This window comes from Aquarana catesbeiana, linkage group LG10 (assembly GCF_042186555.1).
Source record: "Aquarana catesbeiana isolate 2022-GZ linkage group LG10, ASM4218655v1, whole genome shotgun sequence".
NCBI lineage: Eukaryota > Metazoa > Chordata > Amphibia > Anura > Ranidae > Aquarana > Aquarana catesbeiana.
The window spans coordinates 24,279,376-24,290,332 of record NC_133333.1 but is presented as its reverse complement, the minus strand read 5'-3'; positions in this window follow the sequence as shown (position 1 = coordinate 24,290,332).

The window sequence follows — 10,957 nt, the reverse complement described above, 5'->3', positions numbered from 1 at the left end:
GTGACAACCAGGGGTTCCCTCACTTTGAAGGGATTTCCTCTCTCGTCCTATATTAGCTTTGGGACAGGAAGTGAAGGGAAAGCTCCCTAATGGAGGCAATAGTTCTGATGACAACCAGGGATTTCCTCTCACTTCCTGTTTCTGCTATAGGACAGGAAGTGCAGGGAAATCTCCCTGACGGGGACACTAGTTCTGGTGACAACCGGGGGTTCCTTCTCACTTCCTGTTTCAGCTATAGGACAGGAAGTGCAGGGAAATCTCCCTAATGGGAACACTAGTTCTGGTGACAACTAGGGGTTCCCTCTCACTTCCTGTTTCGGCTATAGGACAGGAAGTGCAGGGAAATATCCCTGACGGGGACACTAGTTCTGGTTATAACCAGGGGTTTCCTTTCACTTCCTATTTTGGCTATAGGACAGGAAGTGCAGGGAAATCTCCCTAATGGGGACACTAGTTCTGGTGACAACTAGGGGTTCCCTCTCACTTCCTGTTTCGGCTATAGGACAGGAAGTGCAGGGAAATATCCCTGATGGGGACACTAGTTCTGGTGACAACCAGAAGTTCCCTCTCACTTCCTGTTTCAGCTATAGGACAGGAAGTGTAGGGAAATCTCCCTAATGGGGACACTAGTTCTGGTGACAACCAGAGGTTTCCTCTCACTTCCTGTTTTGGCTATAGGACAGGAAGTGTAGGGAAATCACCCTAATGGGGACACTAGTTCTGATGACAACCAACCTCTCACTTCCTATTTTGGCTATAGGACAGGAAGTGCAGGGAAATCTCCCTAATGGGGACACTAGTTCTGGTGACAACTAGGGGTTCCCTCTCACTGCCTGTTTCGGCTATAGGACAGGAAGTGCAGGGAAATATCCCTGATGGGGACACTAGTTCTGGTGACAACCAGGGGTTCCCTCTCACTTCCTGTTTCAGCTATAGGACAGGAAGTGTAGGGAAATCTCCCTAATGGGGACACTAGTTCTGGTGACAACCAGAGGTTTCCTCTCACTTCCTGTTTTGGCTATAGGACAGGAAGTGTAGGGAAATCACCCTAATGGGGACACTAGTTCTGATGACAACCAACCTCTCACTTCCTATTTTGGCTATAGGACAGGAAGTGCAGGGAAATCTTCCTAATGAGGACATTAGTTCTATTGACAGCCAGGGGTTTTCTCTCACTTCCTGCTTTGGCTAAAGGACAGGGAGTGAAGGGAAACCTCCCCGATGGGGACACTAGTTCTGGTGACAGAAAGAAAGAAAAACTGCCCTAGAAAAATATGTATATAGAGCAGCAGCTATCAGTGAGGTAAACACAACAAACAAATGGAAAGTAGAAAAGCCGCACTTAAAAATTAAATAAAAAGCATAAATATAATCTCTGTGAAAAATTAATATGATGATTGGTGATTATAAAAAGTCCAAATTATTAGTCCCAACTTTCCAAATATTAACCCTCCAGTGATTGGGTAAAGCAGAATATATCCCCAACTGATAGATGGCATGATTACCAGATTGTAAGCCAATCAAGCAGGCGGCTTTAACCCGGCCTGGGCCTTGATGTAAACCAGTCACAGTAGGGTCTCACGACTTTCACTCACGATGGATGTGCGTTAAATCCACCAAAAATTATTTATCCCCAAAAAATATAAAATAGCATAACATAGCGTAATACTGACACGTAAATTATTGTGACATATATAGGTAGGAGTGACACTCACATTGTGAAAAAAAAAAAATTCATATGTTAAACACCCAGTGTTTTAAAAATTGATGAGCGCAGACACTACACAAAGGGGCTCCTTACCAGATAGCAAATATTGAGTGCCAATCATATAGGTATGTGAACCACCAACCAGTGTAGGGATCAATAAGTGCACCAACACCACACAAAGGGCCTGCTTACCAGATGCCAGACTCAAGAAGGCAATTGTCTTAACCACCAGATGGAAATCCAGCTAGACAAACAGAGGTTATGGATGATCCGTCCCCGCAGCCTCATCCGAAGGCTCCACGACTCACATGATGTGAATAGGACCAATCCCAAAAAGAATGGAACAATGCCAAATAGCGTGCTATCGTATATCCTGGTTTATGTAAAAAAAAAAGGATAACACTTACAAACGAACTTGTATAAGAGCGATACAGAGGGTAGATCGAAGCCGGCCGGCAACAAACAAAACTCCCGTCCTCCTCAATGGGGCGACGTGGTGACATCAGCGCGTACCTCCCAGATGCGTTTCGTCATAGATTGACGTTTTCAATGGGAGTTCTGGTGACAACCAGGGGTTTCCTCTCACTTCCTGTTTCAGCTATAGTACAGGGAGTGCGGGGAAATCTCCCTAATGGGGACACTAGTTCTGGTGACAACCAGGTGTTCACTCTCACTTCCCGTTTCCGCTGTAGGACAGGAAATGCAGGGAAATCTCCCTAATGGGGACACTAGTTCTTGTGACAACCAGGTGTTCCCTCTCACTTCCTGTTTTGGCTATAGGACAGGAAGTGCAGGGAAATATCTCTCACTTCCTGTTTTGGCTATAGGACAGGAAGTGCAGGGAAATATCCCTAATGGGAGCAATAGTTCTGGTGACAACCAGGTGTTCCCCTTTCACTTCCTGTTTTGGCTATAGGACAGGAAGTGCAGGGAAATCTCCCTGATGGGGGCACTAGTTCTGGTGACAACCAACCTCTCACTTCCTATTTTGGCTATAGGACAGGAAGTGCAGGGAAATCTCCCTAATGGGGACACTAGTTCTGGTGACAACCAGGTGTTCCCTCTCACTTCCTGTTTCGGCTATAGGACAGGAAGTGCAGGGAAATATTCCTAATGGGAGCAATAGTTCTAGTGACAACCAGGTGTTCCCCTTTCACTTCCTATTTTGGCTATAGGACAGGAAGTGCAGGGAAATCTCCCTAATGGGGACACTAGTTCTGGTGACAACCAGGTGTTCCCTCTCACTTCCTGTTTCGGCTATAGGACAGGAAGTGCAGGGAAATATCTCTAACTTCCTGTTTCGGCTATAGGACAGGAAGTGCAGGGAAATATCCCTAATGGGAGCAATAGTTCTGGTGACAACCAGGTGTTCCCCTTTCACTTCCTGTTTTGGCTATAGGACAGGAAGTGCAGGGAAATCTCCCTGATGGGGGCACTAGTTCTGGTGACAACCAACCTCTCACTTCCTATTTTGGCTATAGGACAGGAAGTGCAGGGAAATCTCCCTAATGGGGACACTAGTTCTGGTGACAACCAGGTGTTCCCTCTCACTTCCTGTTTCGGCTATAGGACAGGAAGTGCAGGGAAATATCCCTAATGGGAGCAATAGTTCTAGTGACAACCAGGTGTTCCCCTTTCACTTCCTATTTTGGCTATAGGACAGGAAGTGCAGGGAAATCTCCCTAATGGGGACACTAGTTCTGGTGACAACCAGGTGTTCCCTCTCACTTCCTGTTTCGGCTATAGGACAGGAAGTGCAGGGAAATATCTCTAACTTCCTGTTTCGGCTATAGGACAGGAAGTGCAGGGAAATATCCCTAATGGGAGCAATAGTTCTGGTGACAACCAGGTGTTCCCCTTTCACTTCCTGTTTTGGCTATAGGACAGGAAGTGCAGGGAAATCTCCCTGATGGGGGCACTAGTTCTGGTGACAACCAACCTCTCACTTCCTATTTTGGCTATAGGACAGGAAGTGCAGGGAAATCTCCCTAATGGGGACACTAGTTCTGGTGACAACCAGGTGTTCCCTCTCACTTCCTGTTTCGGCTATAGGACAGGAAGTGCAGGGAAATATCCCTAATGGGAGCAATAGTTCTAGTGACAACCAGGTGTTCCCCTTTCACTTCCTATTTTGGCTATAGGACAGGAAGTGCAGGGAAATCTCCCTAATGGGGACACTAGTTCTGGTGACAACCAGGTGTTCCCTCTCACTTCCTGTTTCGGCTATAGGACAGGAAGTGCAGGGAAATATCTCTAACTTCCTGTTTCGGCTATAGGACAGGAAGTGCAGGGAAATATCCCTAATGGGAGCAATAGTTCTGGTGACAACCAGGTGTTCCCCTTTCACTTCCTGTTTCGGCTATAGGACAGGAAGTGCAGGGAAATCTCCCTGATGGGGGCACTAGTTCTGGTGACAACCAACCTCTCACTTCCTATTTTGGCTATAGGACAGGAAGTGCAGGGAAATCTCCCTAATGAGGACATTAGTTCTATTGACAACCAGGGGTTTCCTCTCACTTCCTGTTTTGCCTATGAAACAGGACATGAAGGTAAATCTCCCTGTTGGGGACATTAGTTCTGGTGGCAACCAGGGGGTCCCTCACTTTGGAGGGATTTCCTCTCACATCCTGTTTTTAGCTATGGGACAGGAAGTGAAGGGAAATCTCCCCAATTGGACACAGATGGGCAAAAAGAGTTATAAATCTCCTTTACTCTACCCGAAATGAAAAAAAAAAAAAAAAAACAAGTTTCGCCTTTTTAGTTGTTATTTTAAAGCTGTAATTATCCTGTCTTATCGACCTGGAGAGTTGGGGGTGGGGATGAGTATATCTCGATGGTGAAGGGACCCCTGACATTTGGGAAATGTGTCATTGTGTGTCATGGACAATGGGGCCCGTATATATTTGTAGTACATGTGGGGGAGGGGGGGGGGGGCTCAGTTTGTATACGAAAAGGACTTTGTCAAAAGATATGAAAGAATGTGACTTCCTACTGCCAGCTCTGTCCTGGGTGTTCGTTGGTAATAAAGTTATTTTTGAGCTAAAGTATGGCGGCCATTGCAGCAACCTTACTACCCTGGCCAACTGTTCCTTTGCTTTAACACTTGCTTTGGCCCCTTGAAGTGTGACGAGCAGCAGATCGCTTTACAGAGGGTGTTTGACAGGAAGTGTGAAGAATTTGTGTCGCCTCCTCACCCCCTTTAAAAAAAAAAAAACTCTCTCTATGCCAGGCGTTTTTAAAATAATGCATCTTAACCACTTACTGCCCAGGCCGCCATTCACCGCTCACCGGTGGACTTCATATGATGTCCTCACGTGGGCCCCACAGGCCACGGCGTGGCGCAAGTCTGTCACTCGATGTGTTCAGCGGATGACCAATCAGTGTACCGGCCGGTACCGTGTGATCAATGTGACGGCAGATCACTTGACAGTTGCACACCTCCCAACATTTAGAGATGGGAATGAGGGACTCCTACTAACAAATGTATGTAGGCATAGGACACGCCCCCTGCCACACCCTCTTAAAGGAGAATTAAAAAAAAAAAGTTAATTAAATCCACAAGGACTTTTTTTTTTTTACCACTAATATTCCTTCATATTGGCTTTTAAAATTTACAAATGCAGCAATTTAGATTTTGGATGAAAGGTTTAGCACTGGGAAACACTTTTTGAAAGATAAAAAGAGCATTTTATATACAACTATAGAGATCAGACCAAAATGAGGGACAAATGAGGAGGAATGAGGGACAGAGGGACATTGCTCCAAATCAGGGACAGTTGGGAGCTATGCAGTTGTGAACAATGGATGGCTTTCATTCACACCACCCATTGTGTACTATTATGTGTTGAGTGCACTAATCCTTGGCTCCTCCTGAGGGAGGAGCCAAGGCGGAGCTTGTGACAGGTATGCTGTCATGGATAGGCACCAAAAAAAAAAAAAAAAATGACGGTAGGTATGAAACAATTTTCAGTTTTTCATTCAGTAAATGAAATTCATTGCTATAAGCAATCATAATGTGTAAAAAAAAAAAAAAAAAAATTCCTGGTCACTTCCCCAGAGTAGTACATTGTTACTATGATTACATTATATTGCGTCTGGTCATAGTGTATTAACCACTTAAGGGCCGAGCCTCTTTCTGAGATTTGTTGTTTACAAGTTACAAACATTTTTTTTCGCTAGAAAATGACTTAGAACCCCCAAACATTATACTTTTTTTTTCCTAACACCCTAGAGAATAAAATGGCGGTCGTTGCAATACTTTCTGTCACACCGTATTTACGCAGCAGTCTTACAAGCGCACTTTTTTTTGTGGAAAAAAATACAATATCTTGAATCAAAAAATAAGACAACAGTAAAGTTAGCCCATTTTTTTTTTTATATTGTGAAAGATAATGTTACGCCGAGTAAATTGATACCCAACGTATCACGCTTCCAAAATTGCGCCCGCTCGTGAAATGGCGACAAACTTTTACCCTTAAAAATCTCCATAGGCGATGTTTAAAGAAAAGGTCTAGGGCGAGAATTATTGCTCTTGCCCTACCGATCGCGGCGATACCTCACATGTGTGGTTTGCACACCTTTTTCAAATGGGGGCGCTACTCACGTATGTGTTCGCTTCTGCACGCGAGCTCGGCGGGGTGCATTTAAAAAAAATTAATTATTTTTCTTAATTCTTTTACCTTTGATTTTTTATTTTTACACAGTTTTTTTTTTTTAAACAGTGTCACTTTTATACCACACATGCATGCTTTGAACGCCATTTACATATGGGGGCGCTTCTGCGCACAAGCACAGAGGAACAGGGACGCTTTAAATTCATTTATTTATTTTCTGATTTATTTTACTTTTTATTTTTTTGTTTTTTTACACTGTCCCTTTAAAAAAAATTGATAACTTTTATTCCTATTACAAGGAATGTAAACATCCATTGTAATAGAAAAAAAAGCATGAAAGGACCTCTTAAATATGAGATCTGGGGTCAAAAAGACCTCAGATCTCCTATATACACTAAAATGCAATAAAAAATTAAAAAAAAATGTCATTAAAAAAATAAATAAATAAAAATGGCCCTTTAAGAGCTATGGGCGGAAGTGAAGTTTTGACGTCGCTTCCGCCCTGCGTTGTTATGGAGAAGGGTGGGGACCATCTTCCCCTCACTCGTCTCCATGCCCAGCAAGGGTGAAGATCCGATCGCCTCCGCCGCTGCCAAAGGCTCCAGTAAGCGGCGGAGGGCACCGGAGCACAGCAGGAGGGGGGGGGGGGTCCCTCTCCCGCCACCGATAAAAGTGATCTAGCGGCGAATCCGCCGCAGAGACCACTCTTATCGGAAATAGGACCGCCGGCTGAAGAAGAGGATACCGGGGTTATGGCAGCTAGCTGCTGCCATATCAGCGATATCCCCCTTCAAAGTCAGGACGTACATCATCGGCGTGCGGCGGTCCGGAAGTGGTTAAAACATTTGAAAAAAAAAGAAGAATAATATAATAATTTTTTTTTCGTACTGTCACTAGTCAATGTACCTGATCACCACCACGCCAGTCATATCATGACACTGTACTACACCGGTGACAGACGTGCGGTTCCTTTCTGAATTAATATTCAGGAGAATTTTCGACATTCGGATAGATCCGAATACCCGAATTACAATATAAACAAATTTTACCGGCTGCTCCGAATAACGAAACAAAATTCATCCGAATTTCGAATCGAATTTTACATCGAACTTCAGTCGAATTCTAACTGTACACCTATTACTGAAATCAAATAACGCTGTTTTAGTTAAGCTAAAGGGGATTTAGAGAGTCATTTTGTTGAAGATTTTTCTTTTGTTTGTTCACTTTGCTACATTGGAATAAAAAAAAAAAAAAAGTTTTCGATTCGACCGATTTTTGAAATTTATCAATTGAAATGTTTTTGAATCGGAAGAAAAAAAAACAGTAAATTCGAAAAAAATACGAATTTAACGAATCCACCCAATTTAACAAAACAAAATAACCAGATTAACGAATCAAAACAAAACACTTTTTTTTTTTTTATCATGCACATGTCTAGTGACCATAATGTAAAAAATAAATAAATAAATAAATAACTTATTTCCAAATTTACCAAAAAAAGACAAAGAAATTACAATTTAAAAAAACTCGCCTTGCCTCTTACTAAATACCTTGGACTGTCTACTTTCCAAAAAAAGGGGCATTTGGGGGGTATTTGTCCTGTCCTAAGATATAAATAATATACACTGATTTGGGTTATTTTAAACAAAGAAATGTAGCAGAATACAGTTTGGCCTAAATTTACTGTATGAAGAAACAGTATTTATTTGCAAAATTGTATAAAAGAAATGAAAAAAAAAAACTTTTTTTCCCCCCAAATTTTCAGTCTTTTTTCGTTTATTAAAAAAACCCAACAGTGATTAAACCCCACCAAAAGAAAGCTGTTCTTGTGTGAACAAAATGATAAAAATTTCATATGGGTACAGTGTAGCACGACTGAGTAATTGTCATTCAAAGAGTGACAGCGCTAAAAGCTGAAAATTAGCCTGGGCAGGAAGGGGGTGAAAGTGCCCGGTATTGAAGTGGTTAAAAGGGCAAGTTCACCTTCACAGCCAAAAAATCTGTAAGGTGAACCGACACTGCCCCGCCCCCCCTGTTAGCGCTGTACCTGAGGCCGGCAATCACCCGCTGTGACACATCGTATAGCCGATTCACCGGTCTGGGGATTTGAAATTGCCCGCTGCTTAATCTCCTAAATGTACCCCGTAAAGGTACATATAGTAGGCATACTAATTGGTGATGTGACAGCGCCAACCAATCAGAACCCGCCTAGCCTGTCCTGGTAATAAGGAAATGAATGAAAGCGCACTCGCACGATTTTGTGCGTATTCAAGCGGTTTTGTGGGATTTTCTTTTAAAATCAAAATTTTTTTAAAATAAAATAGTAATAATATATCAATAAATACATGTAAAATAAATACACAAATGACTAATAATCATCATCAATAAGTAAAATAAATTAATAATACGTTAAATAATAATTAACCTCTAATCTTAAAAAATATCAAATACATTATTATTACTAATAAAATAACAAACAACCAAGCTCGAACAATAAAATACATTATTATTAATAATAATCATAATAATAATTAATTATTTTAGGGTGTTTAGTTTATTATTTTATTTTATTAATGGTTAATTATTTATTTATTGTTGCTTAGTATTCATTTATTGATTTTTTTTTCTTTTTTCTTTATGATTTTTATCTATCTGTGTATTTATTTTACGTTTATTCATTTATTATTCATGTAATAATAAGTAAAAAAATGAATAATATGTAATAATACATTAATTATTAACCTTGCTTATTTATTTTACATTTATTCATTCATTATTCATGTAATAATAAGTTAAATGAATGAATAATATGTAATAATACATTAATAATTAACCTCTAACCTTAAAAAATATTAGATACACTATAATATTAATACTACTAATAAAATAACAAACACCATAACTCGAACAAAAAAATGACATTAATAATAATCATTTATTTTGTTTTAGGGTTAGAGTGTTTAGTTATTTATTATTATTTTTTTTTAAGGGGTAAGGGTTAAATATTTATTTATGGTTACTTAGTATTAATTTATTAAATGTATTTATTTTTAATTTATTTTTTTTAGTTACTTGTGTATTTATTTTACGTTTATTTATTCATTTATTATTATTCATATATTAATACATAAAATAATAAATAACCCCGACTCCTAATCCTAACCCTAAAACTGAACTCAAACCCCTAACCCTAACAAAAAAAACATTATAATAAATACATATTAATACTAAAAGAAGAAATAAAAGCTAATGGAAAAGCTGAAATACCTAGCAACAAATGATGCAATTTTTTTCTATTGGCTAATAAAAAAAAAAACGACAAAGCTCAAAAACGCTGCATACAAACCTGCGAAAGCGCTCAAAGAAGCTACGCTCAAGTGTGAGTGAAGCCTAAGGAAAACAGTATGTGTGAATGGGTCCTTCTACAATCAGAGAGGTGCACAGAGAGGGATTATAGATCGAATGTAGAACAGATACAACCATAACATCCAAATTCTTGCAGAGTCAGCAAGTTTGTGCCCTCATTTTACAGCGAACTGCAATATACATTCACCCACTTCAACCTATCCTTTCAAAAGCCGAACCTCAGAATCTGGTGCATCACAATCATCGACCGCAAAGGCAGTGCTGATACAGCTCGGCTTGTAAGAACGTGTTTTATTCCTGTCCTCTATGGCAGAACCACCACAGTTCATTAGTATAACTGGGTAGCAAAGTGGCTTAATGGTTAGCACTTGCAGCACTGGGGTTCTTGGTTTGAATCCTGGCCAGTACAAAAAAAAAACGAGCAAAAGAGGGCGCACCAGCCTAGTGCATTATCCCACAACATTTATTCAGAAACAATCGTTCTAAATTATACTCACAAACAAGTGAATTAAAACCTGTAGTCCTCGGTACAGTCCACAAATAATAATTAACCTTAAAAAAATATAAAATACATTATTAATACTAATAAAATAACAAACACCCAAACTCGAACAAAAAATACATTATTAATAATAATAATTTATTTTGTTGGGGTGTTTAGTTATTTATTATTATTTTAGTTTATTAAGGGTTAATTATTTATTGTTACTTAGTATTCATTTATTGAATTTATTTATTTTTTATTTATGATTGTTATTTATTGGTGTATTTATTTTACATTTATTCATTTATTATTCATGTAATAATAAGTAAAATAAATTAATAATATGTAATAATACATTAATAATTAACCTTAAAAAAAATATATTAAATACACTAAAATGCATTTCACAAATGCCCTTCTCACAAATGCCCTTCTGGAAGAATGGTCAAATATTCCCATAGACACACTCCTATACCTTGTGGACAGCCTTCCCAGAAGAGATGAAGCTGTTATAGCTGCAAAGGGTGGGCCAACTCAATATTGAACCCTACAGACTGAGACTGGGATGCCATTAAAGTTCAGGTGCGTGTAAAGACAGGCGTCCCAATACTTTTTGTAATATAGTGTATGTGACATTAACCTAATAAGACCTATAATATTTGGTCAATGATATAACAAGCATCCTTTGCCCCTTTGAGTAAGTCAGCTACAGGGTGAGTATTCCCCACCTGCAGATCATTGGCCAAGCAAGGACAGCTAATGGGATGCCATTAAAGTTCATGTGCG